The sequence below is a fragment of the Ctenocephalides felis genome, unplaced genomic scaffold (genome assembly GCF_003426905.1).
Source record: "Ctenocephalides felis isolate EL2017-DRISC unplaced genomic scaffold, ASM342690v1 CF-g0.4_SCAFFOLD_01886, whole genome shotgun sequence".
Taxonomy (NCBI): Eukaryota; Metazoa; Arthropoda; class Insecta; order Siphonaptera; family Pulicidae; genus Ctenocephalides; species Ctenocephalides felis.
The window spans coordinates 129,459,405-129,482,597 of NW_020538040.1; the positions used below are offsets into that span (position 1 = coordinate 129,459,405).

A 23,193-nucleotide genomic window follows, 5' to 3' on the forward strand; every position below is an offset into this window, starting at 1 on the left:
CCACTTCAAAAAGCAACGAGTGCTTTTGCATTGCTGCATGAAATTGAGTAATAAGTTAACTCTATCAGGTAAATTTTAATTACAAAGTAATCAAATAAATGGATGGATCAACCATTGCTATTAACTGATTGCTATTAAAATATAATTACTTGTGGTGCATGTCATCGTGCCTTAAGGCAGTTCGCCGAAACTTCCCATTCGAGGAATGAAAATAATCAATAATCAATGAAATTTTTCAATATTTAATTACAATTGTTTTATATATTTTCAAATAGATTATTCACTATAAATACTATAAATTTATAAGTGCTTATTAAATTGGGCGACGAATGTATTCTACAAACAACTTATGTGTTTTTCCAAGTTATGTTGGTTCGCGGGAATATTGTTATATTTTTTTTTAAATTTGATTTTTCTTGGTAATTTTGAATTTTATAAAATATACAGTTTATTTATATAACTATAGTTTTTAAGATATTTTAACGCGTATAAAATGTTTTGGAGGAGCTGGGATTTGAACCCAGGACTTCCCGCATGCGAAGCGGACACTCTACCGCTGAGTTACACCCCCTTCGAAATAAAATATAATTTTCGGATTTGGATAAAATATACAGTTTATTTATATAACTATAGTTTTTAAGATATTTTAACGCGTATAAAATGTTTTGGAGGAGCTGGGATTTGAACCCAGGACTTCCCGCATGTGAAGCGGACACTCTACCGCTGAGTTGCACCCCCTTTGGAATAACATATAATTTTCGGATTTGGATGAAATATACAGTTTATTTATATAACTGTAGTTTTTAAGATATTTTATCGCGTATAAAAAAGTTTTGGAGGAGCTGGGATTTGAACCCAGGACTTCCCGCATGCGAAGCGGACACTCTACCCCTGAGTTACACCCCCTTTGAACAAAAATAAAATTTTCGGATTTGGATGAAATATGCAGTTTATTTATGTAACTATAGTTTTTAAGATATTTTAACGCGTATAAAAAAGTATGGAGGAGCTGGGATTTGAACCCAGGACTTCCCGCATGCGAAGCGGACACTCTACCCCTGAGTTACACCCCCTTCGAAGTAAAATATAATTTCCGGATTTGGATGAAATATACAGTTTATTTATATAACTATAGTTTTTAAGATATTTTAACGCGTATAAAATGTTTTGGAGGAGCTGGGATTTGAACCCAGGACTTCCCGCATGCGAAGCGGACACTCTACCGCTGAGTTACACCCCCTTTGAAATAACATATAATTTTCGGATTTGGATGAAATATACAGTTTATTTATATAACTATAGTTTTTGAGATATTTTAACGCGTATAAAATGTTTTGGAGGAGCTGGGATTTGAACCCAGGACTTCCCGCATGCGAAGCGGACACTCTACCGCTGAGTTACACCCCCTTTGAAGTAAAATATAATTTTCGGATTTGGATGAAATTTACAGTTTATTTATATAACTATAGTTTTTAAGATATTTTAACGCGTATAAAATGTTTTGGAGGAGCTGGGATTTGAACCCAGGACTTCCCGCATGCGAAGCTGACACTCTACCGCTGAGTTGCACCTCCTTCGAAATAAAATATAATTTTCGGATTTGGATAAAATATACAGTTTATTTATATAACTATAGTTTTTAAGATATTTTAACCCGTATAAAATGTTTTGGAGGAGCTGGGATTTGAACCCAGGACTTCCCGCATGCGAAGCGGACAGTTTATTTATATAACTATAGTTTTTGAGATATTTTAACGCGTATAAAATGTTTTGGAGGAGCTGGGATTTGAACCCAGGACTTCCCGCATGCGAAGCGGACACTCTACCGCTGAGTTACACCCCTTTGAAATAACAAATAATTTGCGGATTTAGATGAAATATACAGTTTATTTATATAACTGTAGTTTTTAAGATATTTTATCGCGTATAAAAAAGTTTTGGAGGAGCTGGGATTTGAACCCAGGACTTCCCGCATGCGAAGCGGACACTCTACCCCTGAGTTACACCCCCTTTGAAGTAAAATATAATTTTCGGATTTGGATGAAATATACAGTTTATTTATATAACTATAGTTTTTAAGATATTTTAACGCGTATAAAACAGTTCGGAGGAGCTGGGATTTGAACCCAGGACTTCCCGCATGCGAAGCGGACACTCTACCGCTGAGTTACACCCCCTTTGAAATAAAACATAATTTTCGGATTTGGATGAAATATACAGTTTATTTATATAACTGTAGTTTTTAAGATATTTTATCGCGTATAAAAAAGTTTTGGAGGAGCTGGGATTTGAACCCAGGACTTCCCGCATGCGAAGCGGACACTCTACCCCTGAGTTACACCCCCTTTGAACAAAAATAAAATTTTCGGATTTGGATGAAATATGCAGTTTATTTATGTGACTATAGTTTTTAAGATATTTTAACGCGTATAAAAAAGTATGGAGGAGCTGGGATTTGAACCCAGGACTTCCCGCATGCGAAGCGGACACTCTACCCCTGAGTTACACCCCCTTCGAAATAAAACATAATTTTCGGATTTAAGTTTTCAAAATGTGTCAAAAAATGAATGCAATGCTATTGTGATCTTAATATTTGAACATATACATAATTTTGTTCATAAAAAAAAAGATCATTCGACATACAAATTCGAAACAAAAAAAAATATTTCAAATAAAATGAATTCATTATCAAAATACAAAATAATGTGTGGAAAGAAAGATTGGCATCCAATAATTGCAAAGGAAAAAACTTTGTAACGGAACTAAACTTTTTCTATTTGTTTAACTAATTTATTTTATTGATATTTCAATTAAGAAAGGATAATTTTTGAACAGTTTTTGAATTTTTAAAAAGGATTAAAATTGTAAGCTGGACGAAAAGATTTACTACTTTCTTCTAATTTCTAAGAAATGGCTCGGCCGATCGTAACACAAAATAAATCGATAAGCGGCTTTTAAATTTTTGAAATAGGTCCATCCGTTTTGGAGACAACGACAAAATGTAAAAAAATTGGCTTGCACACACACATAAACTTTTCGTTATTTCGTCTCAATAGATTCATAATGACTTGTAACGTCGAGAAAACATAAATTAGCAAATCGGTATTTTTGGCGAAAACATAATTCCACTTCAAAAAGCAACGAGTGCAGGAAATTGAATTTTTGACAAAAATTTACTTTTTAAAAATTAAATTAAAAAAATGTTTCCTTTATTTTGAAATATTTTGGAAATTATGAACTTTTTTCAAAGCAATCGTACTGCTTTAACTGCATAGAGACGTAATATCGAAGCGCGTAAGAGCCGCGCCGCCGTCTAATGGATAAACATTGGTACGGAACCCATAGGAATGTAAACAAAATTTATACTTATTGTTAAAATCTCAATAAAATATCTGATAATTTGATGTGCATATGTCTAATGATCATTATTGACCGCCAAATGGCATTTTTTTACTTTTTTTACTAGATCTCCGAAAACGCTAGAACTGCCTTCATAAAAATTTGATCAATGCTTCACCTTGTCAATACAAGTAAAATGTTTGGAATGGAATATTTCATTACGGTACGGGAAGTTCCAGTAATTTGCCTCAAGGCACAATTTTATACACCACTAGTAGGGTTTTATTTTTTAATGTTTTTAAGGACATTTTACACTATTATTTATTGATTAATTATCCAACGTCATTTTAATTATTACCTTCATATCCGCAATCAATAAATTTAGAGTTCTGTGTGAATTCATTAGAATCGGACAACATTTGGCCAAATATGTTAACGGTTTGCGTACTCGAGATAGTTTGAATAGCAAATTGGCTCAATGTTATGATCTTTTCGAGTTCATTAAATTTCAATGTTGCTCGGTCGACAAGAATTATTTTTAGATACGGGTTAACAAAGGTCCAGAAGATTGCAAGTACATTCAATCTCAAGTCCAAGTCCATCATGTTGTGGATGAAAACATAGAAAATTCCATTCCTGGTTTCAATATTGATAACAACTAATTATATAAACTTATGGTGTACAGCATTGTTTACTGAGGAACATTGCTGAAACTTCTCGTTTTATAAACATATGTTATTTGGATGAAGTTAATAGCGAAAACAAAATTCGATATTCACATACTAATAATGAGAAAGTAGGAAATGAAAAGTAAAGTATGAAAGGTTTAATTCGACTTTCAGTAATTACGCTGTCTAAACTAAATGTACTACGTATAACATGTATCAAACAAACAATTATCAAAGTACGTTCAGTAAATTTTCAGTTAACTCTCCTGATTATATGAATATTATTTTACTGTTTTTCTAAAATTCATAACCTCTATCTTTTTGCCTCATGCAAATAAGAAGCGATAGTCAGGGGGCAAGCAGATCCATTTTTTTTAATTTTAAGAGGTATTTACGAAATAATAGCTACAGTATTTCGAAAGGAGTTGGATAAATAATAATTTAATTTATATTTTGATAAATTGCTTTTATTAAACTTACTTTTCCTTTTTATTCACTATTTATCATTGTTTACATTTTTGCCAATGTAAAAGTTTAGTTGATTATTATTACCCCACCCACTTGTAAACTTTTATAAATGTTATATAATGTTGAATCTACCTTAAAATAACAACGCATCTTACAAATCAATTAAATAACGTATGTCTAAAAATAATATTCAGGCATCAGAGCTCAAACGAGAAAAAAACTACTAACGAAAAAAAACTTTTGGTATGAATATTATAGCGACGTCGTAAAATTTAAGGTGATGGCTGGTTACACATCTTTTGCCCTCTTCTTTAAAATAGTATCTTTATAAAATTTTATGCTTTGCTTGTTTTTGATATAATGATGATATAACCTTTTTACCTGCGGATCTTTAAGCTCCGCTCTATCCTAATAATACAAAGTATACAAAATTTAATTTGACAGGTTCAAAATTGTTATATGCAATTGACTAAAGACATAAAAATTGCATCATTGCAAATATATTTGCGCCTTACATACCTACAATGTAATTATAACGCCAGAATTATGTTTTTATTTGAATAACGAATATATTATTATTAATTATCTATATTAAATTGCCATTTCAAATTATATAGAGTAGCTGTAAGCTTGTACAATCATTATTATATATCAATATTAAATAAATATATTAAATAAATAAATTTAAATTATATAAAATTTGTAAAATTTGTAAAATGACTAAATAACTATAAGTCCTACAATTACATTTCCAAATTATTATTATTATTAGCTTATAACACATGTCATTTTTATTAATAATTTTATTTTTATATTTTTCAGAATCATTCAACATCAGACACAGAACAATTTGAAATTGACAACTGTCCTGTCTCTTGTCGGATCACACAAGTAAGTGAAATATTGACTATTTTGCGAAACGAAATATTTTAAATGGTATTCTAGCCAATGAGTTTGTAGATTGTAATAACCAAAAATATTTGTTATATAGTAATTAGTTTATAGGCAGAATAGTTTTGTATTGTTCTTACAAAATTGCAAGCAAAAATAAAAAATCTTGTAAGGAAATATAGTATCAAAAGTTTTAATGTGGCATTTAACACGCGACAATTTAAAAAAAAATCTGGCAAAAATGACACTTTGATTTTGACAATTTTTTTTTTTTTTTTGCATACTTTTATTGTCAATCAAAATTAAATACATTTTTATTTTGACAAAATGGCAAGCAAAAATAAAAAATAATTGTAAGGAGATATAATGTCACTGCATGGATCAAAAATTTTAATGTGGCATGTGTCATTTAACACGTTGACTGCTGCGACAATTTTAAAAAATCTGTCAAAAAATGATAATTTGATTTTTTTATATTATATCATTAAAAACCTAATTTCTAGTGCATAATTTTCATCAAAATTTAAAAAAATGTGTTTTCAATCGATATGATATGATTTTGATTCTACCATATAATTCCTAATAGACGTCCTAAAAAAAACCCAATCTACGGCTTATCCAGTAGTTGGCAGTCAACGTGTTGAAATATATTATGGTTATTTTTGGTACAAAATTTTATGTTCATTAACTTTCTGTAGGGTTGGTTATAGTAATCGCAAAAAAACGAAAACAAAAATTTTATATATCTTGACGTTTCAGAGGTTTCTGAACATTTTGGCATACCTTAGAAAAAATTGATGTGTGTGTGTATGTGTTCGGATACAATTATGCATCAGCGATTTCGGAAACACGGTTCAATCGATTTGAATGATTTAAAAAACATTAGATTCCTATTGATAAGGAGACGTGCTGATTAGTTTTTGGACAAGGCAGGTCTGCCGTTTCGAAGATACGGGCGAAAGTCAAAAGTGGTTATTCAGTTTTTGAGAGAACGGAGCATCTGATTTCAATAACTCAGAAAAGATTTTATTAGTATTGACAAAACGAAGAAATGATTAAATTTTTGGGAAGGCAGGTCTAACGGTATAGGAGATCGAGTAAAAAAAGTGGAAAAAATGCCATTTGGCGGTCAAAAATGTTTATTAGGCATAAGCACATCAAATTATCAGATATTTTATAAAGATTTTAATAATGATTATAAAGTTTGTTTACATTTCTATGGGTTCCGTACCAATGTTTATTTTTATTTATGCTTTGATATTTCTTCTCTAAAACATCCACGCAGCACGATTGCTTTGAAAAAGGTTCAAATTTTTCAAAAAAATTCTGAATATAAAAAATAATATTTCAAAAAAGTCATTGTTTTCCAAAATATTCAAAAATCTAATATTTCCAAAAAACTTAATGGCTTTTTTAAAAAATCTAATTTTCAGTAGGGGAAGTTCCAGCACGATGCCATGCACCTCTAGTAGTACTATAAAATTATTACATGATAAAAATTGTTCCACTGTAGACTACATGTTGCTTAGCATAATAACTAATGAATCTAATTTTAATGAATTTTAACTAATTATGAGATAATCTTCGGCATTTTTATTTAATTAATGTCTGCTCCTAAATTTAGTTTATCTCTGTAGTAATAATTAATTTTATGGTGTTTAGAACAAGAATATTTAAATCAATATAATGTCCTTAACTCGCTGTTTCCGCTTTTGTGTCGTGCCAACGTATTATTAACTTGTACTCGTATGTATGGCGGTGGTAGAATTCAACGGATTTCTTGCTGATCTACATTGTTTCAAATTTGTTATTATAAAGTTCCTTATCAAATATAAAAGACAACAATTTCATACTAGTAAACAATATGACGATTTATTTTTTCTTATATATACATATATATTTGGTTAATAAATTATCATTTTTGATTAATTTCTGTTTGGTTTCTGGATGCTAAATTCAAATAAAAAACGTTTTTTTATGCTGATATTTATGTGTGATGTTTTGGAACTAAATACGTTATATTATCGAGCTTTTTATAAGAACAATATATAAAGGGCGAAGCAGGGCTTAAAGATCCGCAGATTAAAAGATCCACTACCAATACCTAAAAATAAGTAAAGCTAATAACTATATTTGAAAGTAGAGGGCAAAAGATGTGTAACGAGCCATCGCCTTAAATCAAACAACGCCGCGATCAGGAGATAAACGGCCATGTTTGAAAATCTATAACATAAGTATTTTTTTGTTGTTAACTTTTTGGTTGTGAGCACTGTTGTTTAGTTTACGAGACTTTAATATAATTTTTAAGTATACGTTATTCAATTGCTTTATAATACGTGTTGTTAATTTTAAGTTAGATTCGTCAATTTTTGGTGGGGTAAAAAGGACCATCTGGGTCTTCACCCTGGCAAAGGTGTAAACAATAACAAATTGCAAATAAAAAAGTAAACAAAAGGTGACAAAGATAATTTTACAAGAGGAAAGTTAAATAAACAGTTATTCCAAATCTGCTGATGATTATTTTCGACGAAATACCAGATCAAGGTTACGTGTAGTGTTATCTCTGCAAAACAATGAACCATGAAATTTATATTTTGCATTGGCTGATTGACGTAGCTATTTTGTAAAATCAATTTAAAATTAAGAATAAGATTATAGGCCTGTTTCCCTTCTGGCCGTACCATTTTACCCCGCTTATGGGGTAAAAAGTAACAGATGACAAATTTTTGAAAAACAGAAAAATTACATTTTTACAATGATAAATTAGCTAGGAGATTTACTGAACATAGTCAGATAGTTACCCTAGCAAAGGTGTAAAAAATATAAAATAGCAAATAAAAAAGTGAATTAATTTAAAATAAACAATTTTACAGGATAAAAATTAAATTTCAGTTTCTGCTGATGAATATTTTTTGACGAAATAGCAAATCGGGGTGTACATTGTGATCTCTGTAAAAATGTACCCTTGAAATTTATGCATTGGTTACATTGGTTGTTTAATGTTGCTATTATTTCGTAAAATCAATTTAAAATTAAGAATATGGCAATAGACATCTTTGCCCCCTGGCAGTTCTATTTTACCTCATTTCTACAATGATGAAGAGCTGGAAGTTTTACTAATCATCATAGTCAGATAGTTGTTTGTTTGATATGTGTTAATTGTTGCGATACAATTGGTTTGCTTTTCACAATATTATTGCTCAAAGTCAAATTTGACCTTTATGCACGCCCTACACTACTCAAGTAATTATTTCTTCAAACAAATCTCTGGAAAAATGAAACTATTTGTTTTTTATAATTATTTCTCCGACCCAACAACTTTAGTTCGAACTGCTTTGAATATTGAATTAAAATCTAATTATAAACTACGAATATGAAGTTCTGTTTATGATTTATTTGATGTCAATTCTAATTATTAGTTCACATATAATATTTTTGTTATGTAACTTTTGGATAGAACGGAAACGGAAATATACACATGGGTTAACACGTTTGACTGGCAATTGGAACAATAGCGGAAACTGAAATTAAAATGTCTATGAATATAATTTAGTTATATTTTAGAAATATTCATATTGGTAAAATAGTTTGATATTTAGAAAGCACAAATAGACTCAGCGGGGGTTAAAGGTCCGCGGGTAAAAGGGTTCTCACCATTTCATCAAAATCATGTAAAATATGATATTTTATAAGGAGAGTGTTTGGAAGTAGAGGGCAAAAGGGCTTTAACCAGCTATTGCCTCAAGTCGGGAGACGTTGATATCACGAGATAGACGGCCATATTGTAAATTTTAAATGAAAGTATTTAATTTCGTTAGTTTTTTTGTTTTTTGAGTACTGTTGTTTAGTTTACCATAACTGAATACAATTTCTACGTATATACTATTTAATTGTTTTATAAGGCGTGCTACTATTTTATTGAATACTAAGTTATATTAAACAGTCTTTCCAATATAACTTCTAGAATAACTCACATTTGGGGTAGAAAGGATCACCTGAATCGTTGCACTGACAAGGTGTAAGTAATAAGAAAATAGTAAATGAGAATGTAAAATAAGTTGAAAGAAGTAATTTTACAAGGGATAAATTAAATTAATAGTTATTTCAGCTCTGATGATGATTTTTTTTGACGAAGTTGTGAAGTGTGATCTTTGTTGAAAATGTGCCCATAATATATGTTTTCAAGCAGAAGTTAGTTGTATTTACTTCATTGATAATAATTGTTTTTCAAGAAATAATGAGCCTGATTATAATAAATTAGTTAATTAGTAACAATAAACATAAATAAGTAGGAAGGAAAGTACCAAGGAAGAAGTAAGTAAGTAAGTAAGAAATAAGTACCAACGAAAGATTTATGATTGTAGTAGGAGTTGATTTTTGTTTATTATGCTTAATACTATGTATTTAGATTATTATTTGCTATTGTTGATTAAACAGTGTAGCTATTATTCCGTAAAATTGCTTCTTTTGCCTTTGGCTGTCCCTGCAAAAGGTGATGAATTTAAAATTTTAATTTAATAAATCTAGAAAAAATCTGTTTACTGAAAATTTTTCTAAACAGTTTATTACTTGGTTGTTTAATATGCGTTATGTATTGTAATGTACCTCATTTGGTTTTCACAATATAATTGCTATAAGTCAAATTGGACCTTTGTGGCTACATTACTTAAATCATATGATTTTTTTTTGTCATAATTAACAAGTAAGTGCTATGCAACATGATCCTTTTTTTGCAAGATATCCTCATCCTCTGAGCAGTTTTTTATACTACCTCCAGATCCGTGCATTATTTTTGCAAAAAAATTATATTTGCGATTACTTGCTTCTAGCAAAATGATATTTATATATTTAACACATGTAAAGTATTCTTTATTAAATTTTTATGTTTACTTTATTTAAAGAATTGTTTAAGAATTGTTTAATATATAGTTCGGATAATTCTAGATTTTTTTCGATTGAACGTACGCGCTCTAATAATATATATCAAATTAGTTATCTTTTACACTAGTTTCAACACGTTTATTAAGCTATTGCACGGCGATTTTACTAATTTCAGATTAAATAAAATTTGCCTTTTCATAGGTTTTACTATATTTCTTATTTTATTAAAACTTTTTCAATTCTTAAACCGTGTTATGCGAACCCGAAAGTACCGTGTTATGAGGGGAATGGTTTCAATTCTTAAACCGTGTTAGAGCGAATTCGTGTTATAGAAGTACCGTGTTATGCGGGGGTTACCTGTAGATGTGATAAAAAACTGCCACAATTAAATCTCATTCTAGTTAATGGTACTATAGTTTTTCTATCGTCGTATTTGAATTTTATATTTTTTACCAACTACAAGGTTGATTTCTTTGTAATAGGTTCCTCTCGTCGCTTTTAGATCATTTAGTTCATTTTGCCACTTTTTTATACTTCTACTTTTTAATTGTTGCTTTGCTCCTCTTAATCAATGAGAATTATATTTTAGCTATCTAAATAACACTTGTTATTGCTTATTTCGAATATTTTTATTATTAACTATTCTTATTTTCTTACATTTACATGTATAAAATATTTTATAGAATTTAATTCGTTTTTATTTTAATACGTATTCTTATGAAAACCAAAAACATAAAATTTAGTTATAACATTTTTCAAGTGTGTAAAATAAAGCCATATTTTTCATCCGATATTTTACCAGCGCAACTTTCACCGTGATTGACGAATACACTCGAGCTCAATTCGGACGACACAAAACTATGCGCAGTACTGTTCGATGTGTGCGCCACAGTTAACTGGTTAAAAGGTTGATTCTCTCGTGTGTCTGTGGTTTAGTTGTCATTTACTTTTATGGTTCGAATTTGCCATTTTCATTGATTTTCGTCGATGATATTGCGTGTGATCGTCCGTCCGTCCTGAGACCGGCGCTCCATATCCGGGCCATTGCGCGACCGGCATTGCTCCCATGGACCCTAGTAACCACTTCCACATTAAGCGGGGAGCCGAGACAATGTTAAACCTATTTAATTCCATTTCATGCTGATTATTTCAAAATAGCTAATTAAGTATTAGTGTTGAGATGGTACAAAACATTTCATAAAATGAAATATTTTAACGGTTTTTTTCCATTTTAATTTTATAAATTATCTAGTACTAATTATATATATATATATATATATATATATATATATATATTGCACAGTTATGTTGATTCGGTCAGTAACACCAAGTAAACAAACTGAAGCAATTGTGATAAGCTTTATTTAACGTTTTGGTCTGCACCTTTATTTAGTGGAACAACAAGAAAGTTTTTTAACTTCCCGAAGGAGAAGTTTATGTATTTATTTATAATTGATTTAAAAAGGAAGAAAACTAGTGGTGCATGGCATCGTGCAAATTGCTGAAACTTTTCGTACCAATAATTAAAATTTTTAAAAACGATTCATTTTTCTTTTACAGCTCTGAAAAACAACGTTTTTGAGATATTTAAAATTTTTGAAAACATTTGACCTTTTTCAAAGATTAGATTTTTTTATAATTTTAAATATTTTGGATGTTTTGAACTGTTTCAAAGTATTCGCAATACGTTAGCTATGTAGAATAAACATTAATTGTTACGGAACCCATAGAAATGAAAACAAAATTCGTTCTTATTATTAAAATATTTATAAACATATAGTGGTGCATAGCATCATTCCCTAAGGAAAATTGCTGGAATTTCGGCACCGTAATTAAACATTCGAAAAATAAAATAATCAATAATAATAATAAATAATTTCAAATAGATTATTTATTATGAATACATACTTTAAATTAATATTAAAATTTAAATTGGGCGACGAGCGTATTCTACAAACATTTACATTTTTTAATTTGATTTTTTTGATAATTTTGAATTTTTTTTCAAAACTAGAAAATTTATTAAAAGTTCGAAATTTTTGGATAAATATCGATTTTTTTAAATTTTTTGAGAATTTGGAAATTGTTGAAAATATTCGATTTTTTTTTTGAAAATTTCGAAATATTCTCAAATTTTTGTAAGGAATCGATTTTTCTTTAATTTCATATTTTTTGAAACTTTTCAAAATTTAGTTTTTTTTGAAAATGATGAAAAAAATTCGAAAATTTAAATTTTTTGATACTTTAATTTTTTTTTTAAATTTTGATTTTTTTGAAAGTTTTCCTTAAAAGCATTTTTTGCACACCGTCTACACAAGCAAATAGTTTTTTGAATTGATATAATCGGATGATCAATTCTCTCAAAAACTGCATGACCATTTTTACACTCTTTGCGCTCTATTCCTCCGAAACAGCTCCATACCTTCGAAACGTGCCTTTTGCAAAATCTGCCTTGCGATCGAGTTCGAACCGAATGTTTCTCCAATCAACAAATCGGTTTTTACATACTGTCGAATATGTCGAGGATATTGGTTTGAACCATATACATTAACTTTAAAATTAAAAATCTTGGTACGGAACCCCCCAAAAAATAACACAAAATGTGTCCACATTGTTAAAATCTCTATAAAATATCTAATAAGTTGATGTGCATATATCTAATGTACATTTTTGTTTGCTAAATCGCATTTTTTAAACTTTTTTTTATTAAGAGTTTATAACCGCTGGACTTGCTTTCCAAAAATTTCAACAGTTTTTCGTTTAGTCAATACAAATAAAATGTTTTTTGAATTATTCAAATCAAAAACTGAATTATCATTTTTGGTTCTTTTTGCCTTGTATCAGCACGTCTCCAGTAAACTAATCAGCACGTCTCCTTGTCAATACGAATCGAATGTTTTTTAAATTTAAAATTTTTATCCGCACACACACATACATCCATTTTTTTAAAGGTATGCCAAAATGTTCAGAAGGCTTTGAAACGTAAAGATATATACTAATTTTAATTTTCGATTTTTTTGCGATTACTATAACTTACCCTACGGAAAGTTAAAAAAACCGTCTAAAAAATCGATTTTTTTTCAAATTTTAAAACGTTGCAACAATTTGCCTAGCACGATGCTATAAACCGCTTGTTTATTCATTAAATCGATTATTTACAAATATCAGGAAGATTTAGCGAATTGTGCCAAGGCAAAATGTCACTTACCCTTAGTTGCTTATATTTTCACGTCTTCACTTCTTGAATTATTGTTAGTTTTTGTATGGATTGATTTGGGTGACCTGATAGCTTTCTGTGTTGCCTATTTTCACGTTATATTTTTATATAACCCCGAAAGTGTGTTCTAGGGGTTAAAAATTTTTCATTTAACTAAAACAGTATATTACAATCTTATCTGCCTACAATACAATACCATTTAATATTTTCAAATAACTTACTATTTTGCAAAATATTTTATAAAAAAAAGAAATAAGGTAGAACCAAAGATATACAAGTATAAATGGGAAGAGCGGAACACAAAGGGTTAATTTGACTTACAGCAATTCAACTCTGAAAAACAAACCAACTATTTACATTAAATCAAATAATTACTACATATCAAACAAATAATTATCTGACTATGTTCAGTAAAATTTCCACCTAATTCTTTACTGTAAAACTATTTTTTTGCTATTTTTCAAAAATGTATTAACTGATCTTTTTACGACACAGGCCGGGTATAAAGGGGCAGCCATGTGGCAAATAAATTTTAAAAGAAGTTTTATGGAATAATAATTACACTATTTAATCAATGCAATGCAATGCAATGCAATTTATTCATTAGGTTATACAACAAAATTGAAAACCATAATTTAAATATGTATTTTTAAACATAATATTTTAAAAATTGTATCATGTTGTACTACTATCATAAATCTTGGATCGGTAGGTATTTCTGTTTAATTTATCATTGACTCATTGACAAGAAGGCTCATTGTATCTTGGAAAACAATCATTGCAAATAAAGTGAATACAACTTCTATGAAACATGAACATATTCATAAGAAACTATGTCGGAAGAATTCATCATCACATTTGGAATAATTATTAATTTGATTTTTTTGTTAAATTGCTTTTTTTAAACTTATTTTACATTTTTATTTACTAGTTTTTTATCGTTCACACCTCGCCAGTATAAAGGTTTAGGTGGTCATTTTTACTCCGACCACATGTAAGCTATTCTATAGGTTACATAAAAAAAACCTGTAATCTAACTTAAAATAACAATACATTCTATAACACAATAGTTAAGTGTACCTAAAAATTATATTTAGATATCATAAATTAAAGAACCGTGCTCAAAAATAAAAATACTAACAACCAGAAAATATACTTTTGTTACAAAATTGAAAATGAGGCTGCTTATCTCGCGAAAACGAAGTTGGCCGTTTTAGGGCAATGGATGGTTTCACATATTTTGTCCTCTACTTTTAAATACTGTTGTTAAAAAATTCCTAACTTGTTTTCGAGATATTGGCTGTGTAATTTACTAACCGCGGACCTTTGAGCCCCGATTTACCTTGTATTTTATTATATATGCCTTTGGCGCATAAACAAGTCTATATTTTACTCACCTTTGGTGCATAAGCATACAAATATTTTAAAAAAAGCAACAGTATTACATAACTAGTAACTAGTTGAAAGTGGCATTTATCCTTTGACAAGTTGCAAAAACTTCCCAAAATGTCTAATAATTAACTTGATCAACCGAAATTGAGATTTAGATGTTTATATAAAAATTTTAACTGTTTATTTAGAAAATAAAGTTTTTGCTTTCAATTAAATCTAAACATTACAATATCCAATTGATATCTCTCAAACGCATTTAAATTATCTGTATTTATTATATCAATTTTGGTGCATAGAGCCGTGCTTGTACGTCCTAAAATTGTAACCCATCTTTCCAAGTTTTAATTCAAATGATATAATTCAACCCATTTTCGTAGTACTGATTAGTGTAAGAACTTTATCGCCATGTTAAATTTCATGAGAAACGTGGAAACAATTTTTTAAAGAAACTTAATAAATTATTTTGTGAAATATTATTATAGCAGATATAATAAAATACTGGCCCGATTACATATACCATGTGCATAACTCTTGATATTATTTGATCATTTAAATTAATGGATTTTCTCGCAAAACTAATCGCGACTCCTTCTTATCTTATTTATTCCAGTGACTCTTAAATTTGTGAAATTTAAATTTTAACTTATCATCATCACAAAAGCGAGTTTTGACACAAATGGCTATTATATTTTTTCCAAATAAAGAATTCCAAGCAATGAATTTTTAATATTAAACGAGTTGTCGGAGAGACGTAATATTTTCATATATTCTTCAGGACCATGATGTCTATCGCCAAAACAAGTTTAATGAGAATCATCTAAATTTTTTTTAGCAGTTAATTACAAGAAAACGGTCCTCACTTCGATCTTCACTTCAAACTGATCAGAACGATTATTATCAATCAATTTCGAATGGTTTTTGAATTTTTAAAATCTATTCAGGATTGTAGGCTAAAAGGTGGACAAACGTTTTTTCACTCTTCTGCTATTAACAGAGAAACGGCTTGGTTGATCGTCGCGGAAAACTTACAAACGTAAGTCCTTATCGAGTTACATCCAATGGCTTTTAAATTTTTGAAATTGGTTCAGCCATTTTTGAGAAACTGACGAAAGGTAAAAAATCGGGAAATTAAAAATACATTTTATAAAACAAATTAATTATTAACTTCCCGTAGGGTAAGTTATAGTAATCGCAAAATAATAGAAAATATTTTTTATATATCTTTACGTTTTAAAGGTTTCTGAATATTTTGACATACCGTTTGTGTTTGTATATGTGTGTGCGTGTGCGTATGTGTATGTATGTGCAGATACAATTTTTTGTCGACGATTTCGAGAACACGGATCAAGCGATTTGGATTTTCATGAAAACATTCGATTCCTATGACGTGCTGATTAGTTTTTGGCAAAGGCAGGTCCGATTTGAATGATTAAAAAAAAAGGAAAAACTGATAAAATTCTTGGGAAGGCAGGTCTAGCGGTTTTGGAGATCCAATAAAAAAAGTAAAATCCATTTCGCGGACAAAAATGATCATTAGACATATGCACATCAAATTATCAGATACTTCATAGATAATTTAATAATAGGAATAAAGTTTGTTTACGTTTCTTTGGGTTAAAAAGTTCAAAATTTCCAAAATATTTCGAAGTATAAAACAGATTTAAATTTTTTAAAAAGATCATTTTTTTCAAAAACTTTCATTTTCCCAAAAATCTTTCTTTTAATTATCATAATTGGTACAGGATGTTGCAGCAATTTGCCCTAAGGCACGATGCCATGTACCACTAGTTTTAGTCTTAAACCATTTTTAGTGCTACAGCGAATATTACAGTAATCCTATAATGTGTATAAACTGTGCATCATTATTTTTTAAACCCATCGTTGTTGCCTAATATTTGAAACAATTAGCAGTTGTATAATAATATTTTCCACTAGCCATTACTCTATATTTTCCACTTGATGGGTGCAGCAGACCAACTTCCCCAACGTTACGAACGGGTCACACGTCACAGCGCGATCCGTTCAACCATCATCAGTACTTCCTCTGTAACGGCCGACACAGCGGTGGCTTCCGGCCAATTCCAATTCGACATATGTAGAAATGTATAGTTAAATTGATATTGGAGATATTGACAAAAGATTCATTTTATTTAGGAGAAAACTCTATTTTTAACTTCCCGTGGGGTAAGTTATAAAAATCGCAAAAAAATCGAAAATGAAAATTTTTACATATCTTTACGTTTAGAGGTTTCTGACGTCTTACGTCTCAGAGGTTTCTGAACATTTTGGCATACCTTAGAAAAAATGGATGTATGTGTGTGCCTGTGTGTGTGTGTGTATGTGCGTGTATTTGGGTGTGTGGATACAAATTTTTGTCGACGATTTCGGGAACACGGATGAAGCGATTTGAATAATTCAAAAGACATTCGATTCGTATTGATAAGGAGACGTGCTGATTAGTTTTTGGTGAAGGCAGGTCTGGCCGTTCCGAAGATATGGGGCAAAAAGTGCCAAAAACGGTAACTCAGTTTTTAAGAGAACGGAGCGTCCGATTTGAATAATTCAAAAAACATTTTACTTGTATTGACAAGATGAAGAATTGATCAAATTTTCATAAAGGCAGGTCTCGCGGTTTTGGAGACCTAACAAAAAAGTAAAAAAAAATGCCATCTGGCGGTCAAAAATGATCATTAGACATATGCACATCAAATTATCGGATACTTTATAGAGATTTTAACAATAAGTATAAATTTTGTTTACATTCCTATGGGTTCCGTACCAAAGTTTACGCGTCGCTTATGCGCTTCGATATTGTCTTTATGCAGCTAAAGCAGTACGATTGCTTTGAAAAAAGGTTCAGAATTTCCAAAAAATTTCAAAATAAATGATTTAAGATAGAATGATTTCATATGGTTAGAAATTTTATTAAAAGTATCAAATCATTGATCAACTTTTATTGATTATTATTGATTATTTTTAATTACTCGAATTTTGAATTGCGGTACGGGAAGTACCAGCAATTTGCCTTAAGGCGCGATGGTTTAATTGCCTTAAGACAAAATTCCACTTACAGCTAGTTATTTTTTACAGTCAAGATAACTATACAATGTAGCAGTTACAAAAATTGTTATACATCATAAGTTATCAAAGACTGATAAATTTAAATCAGGCCGTTTGTTATCGTTTTTTTGTACAGCGGTTCAATGGTCTAGGGGTGTGATTCTCGCTTTGGGTGCTATTTTTCATTGTTTTTATTTTTAACTTCCCGTAGGGCAAGTTATAGTAATCGCAAAAAATCGAAAAAGAAATTTTTTATATATCTTTACGTTTCAAAGGTTTCTGAATATTTTGGCATATGTTAGAAAAAATAGATGTATGTGGGTCTGTGTGTGTGTATATGTTTTTTTTGGTATAGCGAAGGAAATGCCTTTATGCATCCCAGACTGATGTTTTGTCTGGGTATGTCGGACTCAATACCGCCCTGGTATTCGTGGCGTTAGGATCTAGAATTTTATAATTCTTAACTTGATTTTATACTCATCTTTTAAATGTGCGAAGTCCCATTCGTCTTTTCTCTTTCCATAGAACGTAGGTCAATTAGCACCTCTCTCGCAAATCTGTCTATGGCGGTCCAAGCAGCTTTACATGTCAGCATCACTTCAACAACATTATTTGGTATAATTCTGCGTCTCAATGTCTCTTTCACATCGTCCCGTACAGCATCAAATCGCGGACACACGAAAAACACATGCTCAGCATCTTCGATTTCGCCCAAACAATATGGGTAATCCGGCGAGCTATCGTGCTTGAAGCGGTGCAGGTAGGCTCGAAAACAGCCGTGCCCAGATAGCATTTGCGTAGTATAGTAATTTACTTCTCCATGCTTGCGACTTAGCCAGACTTTGATGTTTGGAATGAGACGATGCGTCCATCTGCCCTTCACTGCGACATCCTACAGTTGCTGCCATCGGTCAATGCTGTTCTGCCGTTCTTCTAATCTCAACTTTTCAGGACTCAGTTGTTGATGTCTTCGATTGTAAATTGTCCGTCTTTCCTCTGCTAAGACTAAGAGAGGCAGAGTTCCTGCGATATTGTGCGAAATGCGCAAGCAATTCTTAAGCACTCAGGCGATATATAGGTCCTGCTATTCTCCTCGATTTTTGAGTTTTGAGAGCATCAGCCCATATGTATATACCATATGTAAGTACCGAAGTAACCACTGACGATAGTAATATTCTTCTGGTTTGTTTAGGTCCTTCAACATTAGGCATCAGTCGAGCAAGTCTCGTCCTAACTATTGACGCCTTAGCACTAACGTGTTCCACCTGTTGATTGAAATTCAATGGAACATCATGCATTATGCCAATGTAACATATGTGAGGTTTTGACGTGATCTCTAGATTTCCTATCTTCAGCTTGATGGTCTCTATTGTTTTTCTACTTGTGATAAGAACAGCATCACTTTTTTGTTGTGCTAATTGAAGGTTCATTGTTCCCATCCAGCGATTAATTTTTCTAAATGTTATATCAAATAGACTTACGATCTCATCAATTTGTTTGGAGACAACTACTATGGCAACATTGTCTGCATATGCTACTAGTTTCACACATGCTGGAATCTCAAGTCTCGAAAGGCCATCATACATAATATTCCACGGGGCTAGAACAGAGCCCTGCGGCACACCTCCTGTTATATTATATTCTTCTGTACCATCGCGTGAATTGTACATTAGAATTTTGTCTGTAAAGTAGCTTGCGACTATATTGCTGAGGTATACTGGCACGTTCTTGTCACGGAGTGCATTCATAATGCAATTCCAGTTTGCAGAATTGAATGCATTTTTTATATCCAATATAGCTACAAGACAGTACTTCTTCGCGCCCCCCTTTCATCTGGTTCCAGCAATTGCTTCCTTGGCGGTATTAACTACCAATTTTATAGCATCGATAGTTGATCGCCTTTTGCGAAAACCATCCTAATTGTCTGCTTTACTTTACCCGCTGTATCCAGCATGCATATCGGACGGTAGGACGATGGTTCATCTGGTGCTTTTTTTCCTTTGGGAAGAAGCACTAATCTTTGCTGTTTCCATTTTCGTGGAAAAAACCCTTTATGTAGACAGGTATTATAGGCATTAAGAAACATTGTCGGAGATATCATACTTGATGTTTTTAAGGCAATATTAGGAATTCCATCTATTCCCGGTGCCTTACTATTTCCAACCCGATGATAAGTTTGCATCAGTTCTTGCAGTGTTATAAGTGGAATATTATTCAGTTCTACATGTGTTACCTGGTAGTTTAAATTAGGTTGCCATGGGAACAAAGTAGTTACTATTTTATACAATAGTCGTGGGCAAGTTGGTGAAGGCATTGGCCGCCTTTTGAGGCGAAACATTACAATCTTATAAGGCCTTCCCTTTGGGTTTTCCTCGACTTCATCCAGAAGTTCTTTCCAGCACCTAACTTTACTATATTTGATAGCTTTATTTAGTTGTCGACGTGCCTGTTTGTATTCTACTACCAGTTGTGCAGAATTTGTGAGACTATATCCTCGCTGAGAGATCCTTCTTTTCTTGTGGCACTCCTTACGAAAAGAGCTGGTTTCTTCAGTCCGCCAGTGTACAGATTGTCTTTGATTTATGCCATGCTTACGAGTCATACTGATATTACACGTTTCGGTTATTCTCTCCATCAGCTCTCTAGTAAGCTCATCTGCGTATTCTGAAAATATAGGTTTGCAATTTAAGGCAACTCTCATGGCGCTTTCATCAAAAGATTTTATTTCCCACCCAATGGCTTTTGATATCTTCACATGTCTTCTAATGTTTTTATTTGTTGATATTTCCCAGGTGCATTATGGTCATTATCAGTTTAGATACCTAGTACTTCCCAATTGTGTGTATGTGTGTGTGTGTGCGTGTGTGTGCGGATACAAATTTTCGTAGACGATTTCGGGAACACCGATCAACCGATTCAGATAATTCAAAAAACATTCGATCCGTATTGATAATGAGACGTGCTGATTAGTTTTTGGCGAAGACAGGTCTAGCCGTTGCAAAGATACGGGGCAAAAAATGCCAAAAACGGTAGCTCAGTTTTTAAGAGCACGGAGCGTCCGATTTTAATAATTCAAAAAGATTTTACTTGTATTGACAAGATGAACTACTGATTGAATTTTTGGGAAGGTAGGTCCAGCGGTTATGGACTCTCAATGAAAATAAGTTGAAAAATGTCATTTTGTGGTCGAAAATATTTATTGGGCATATGTACATCAAATTATCAGATATTTTATAGAGATTTTAATAATGTGTACACATTTTTTTGGGTACCGTACGGGAAGTTCCAGCAATTTGCCTTAAGGCACGATGCCATGCATTCCTCTTGTTATTTTTTACAATCAAGATAACCATGCAATTTAGCAGTTACAAAAATTGTTATTATACATTATCAAAGAATCAGTTCAAAGTTGATTGTTATCGCTATTTCTAACAGCGGCTCAATGGTCTAGGGGTATGATTCTCGCTTTGGGTGCGAGAGGTCCCGGGTTCAAATCCCGGTTGAGCCCAATATTTTTCATTATTTTTATTTTTTAATCTATAGACAAAAAGCATTAAATATATTTATATCTATTTTAACTTCTTAAATAATTCTAATTCAGGAATTTATAGCATTATTGAAAATAAAGCTTTGAACAAATATAATAAAAAATACACATTTTTAGTTTATCTTTGTTTGTATTTGCTTATATATTATTTCTATGACATTTATTTAGTATCTATTATATAAAATATAACCAATTTCATATAATTATACTTTACTTAATTAAAAATTATATTGATTAGATCTGTAATTCAATATTATATTATATATATATATATATAAGTCGATTGCTGTTTATCATTTATATATTAGTTCTACTATCTTCGAAACTTGTAAAATTTGTTAGAAAGATTGTAACAAATGCCTCTTGATTAAAGTTTGCATTTGATTCAAAGTTAAATAGACTTTTTCTTCGGCAAAACAAATTTTTAATTGATTTTAATCATTTCTTCTATGTTTAACTTTTCGCAGGAGAAGTTTGTTTTCACGAAAAATGACGACTTGCTAATTTTATGCTGTCTCGACGTTTCAAATCATTCTTAATCGATTGAGAGCAAATTTGGAAAAAGTTTTTATGTATATGTTCTTACGCACCGCTCTTCGCTTTATTGAAATACATCGTATGGTTTTTGAAAAGAAAACGTCAACGAAAGGTCAAAAATCGGCTCCCATACACACTTACATACACGCATACCTTTTCCAATCTTGGTCTCATTCAATTTAGAATGACTTCAAACGTCGGGAAAACATTTGCAACTCAGATTTTGTCGCAAACGGGCCGTTCAAGTATTACGTAAGCACAATAGGGGAAGGGGGCGGGGGGTTTATGGATTTGCTTAATTTGGTTTGACATGGGGGGCAAGGGAGTCTGGATGATGATTACGTCATAGGTAGTATTTTCATTTTTTTCACCGAATGGCAAACTTACATTGTCTTTGCCAGTACCAAAAATTTAAAATAAGTTTATCTTCGTAAGATTATAATAATTTTGTTACTCTATTGGTCCCTGGATGTCTCTTTTTCCCTGCCTAAGAAGGACTAGATAGTTTGAGAAAAATTGCAAGAAATATATTTTTACAATGATGAATTAGGTGGGAATTTTACCAAAAATGGATAGGTACTTGTTTGTTTGATGTTTGTTATTTGTTGTGATGTAATTCGTTTGGTTTTTCAGTATAATTCATAAAAGTCACCGTTAAGAATTCTTTTGAAATCATTTATTATTGTTGTTGTTAAAAATATTTAACTTTCCACAGGGTAATTTATAGTAATCGCAAAAAAATCGAAAATGAAAATTTTTATCTATGTTCACTTTATAAAGGTTTCTGGACATTGTTGGCATACTTTTTATATTATGGCCTCGCTTACTCCAGCATTTTGTCTATACAACATTACTTTTATAATACAATTTTATTCTATACAGTTTTAGTTTCATTCTATCTTCTTTATATAAACTAATAATAATTACGAATACTAATTTTTGTGAAAAATGATCATTGGACATACGCTCATCAAATTATGAGATACTTTATAAGAATATTAATGATAAGTACAAATTTTGTTAACATTGCTTTGCAAAAAAAACTCTAAATTTTCGAACAAACTGCTCCTTCGGGAAGTTTGTAATAAGTCAGCCTTGGTAGATAATTTCTAATAATGAAGTAATGAAATATGGATGGATCAACAGTCGGCTTACGTTCTACAAAAATACGACATAAGGAAAAGATTCAGGGT

At 31.0% G+C, this 23,193-nt stretch overlaps 12 non-coding genes across 12 annotated transcripts; 1 reads left to right on the forward strand and 11 right to left on the reverse strand.

Annotated features, from left to right (window-relative positions):
- Positions 1 to 499: 499 nt before the first annotated feature.
- Positions 500 to 571, reverse strand: Trnaa-cgc. The gene has a single exon. It is a non-coding gene; the product is annotated as a tRNA-Ala (tRNA).
- Positions 572 to 666: 95 nt separating this feature from the next.
- Trnav-cac lies at positions 667 to 738 on the reverse strand. Its single transcript has one exon. It is a non-coding gene; the product is annotated as a tRNA-Val (tRNA).
- A 96-nt stretch (positions 739 to 834) lies between these two features.
- Trnaa-cgc lies at positions 835 to 906 on the reverse strand. Its single transcript has one exon. It is a non-coding gene; the product is annotated as a tRNA-Ala (tRNA).
- A 95-nt stretch (positions 907 to 1,001) lies between these two features.
- Trnaa-cgc lies at positions 1,002 to 1,073 on the reverse strand. Its single transcript has one exon. It is a non-coding gene; the product is annotated as a tRNA-Ala (tRNA).
- A 95-nt stretch (positions 1,074 to 1,168) lies between these two features.
- Positions 1,169 to 1,240, reverse strand: Trnaa-cgc. Its single transcript has one exon. It is a non-coding gene; the product is annotated as a tRNA-Ala (tRNA).
- A 95-nt stretch (positions 1,241 to 1,335) lies between these two features.
- Trnaa-cgc lies at positions 1,336 to 1,407 on the reverse strand. Its single transcript has one exon. It is a non-coding gene; the product is annotated as a tRNA-Ala (tRNA).
- Positions 1,408 to 1,771: 364 nt separating this feature from the next.
- On the reverse strand, positions 1,772 to 1,843 carry Trnaa-cgc. The gene has a single exon. It is a non-coding gene; the product is annotated as a tRNA-Ala (tRNA).
- A 95-nt stretch (positions 1,844 to 1,938) lies between these two features.
- On the reverse strand, positions 1,939 to 2,010 carry Trnaa-cgc. Its single transcript has one exon. It is a non-coding gene; the product is annotated as a tRNA-Ala (tRNA).
- A 95-nt stretch (positions 2,011 to 2,105) lies between these two features.
- On the reverse strand, positions 2,106 to 2,177 carry Trnaa-cgc. The gene has a single exon. It is a non-coding gene; the product is annotated as a tRNA-Ala (tRNA).
- A 96-nt stretch (positions 2,178 to 2,273) lies between these two features.
- Positions 2,274 to 2,345, reverse strand: Trnaa-cgc. The gene has a single exon. It is a non-coding gene; the product is annotated as a tRNA-Ala (tRNA).
- Positions 2,346 to 2,440: 95 nt separating this feature from the next.
- Positions 2,441 to 2,512, reverse strand: Trnaa-cgc. Its single transcript has one exon. It is a non-coding gene; the product is annotated as a tRNA-Ala (tRNA).
- Positions 2,513 to 21,352: 18,840 nt separating this feature from the next.
- On the forward strand, positions 21,353 to 21,424 carry Trnap-ugg. The gene has a single exon. It is a non-coding gene; the product is annotated as a tRNA-Pro (tRNA).
- Positions 21,425 to 23,193: the final 1,769 nt, after the last annotated feature.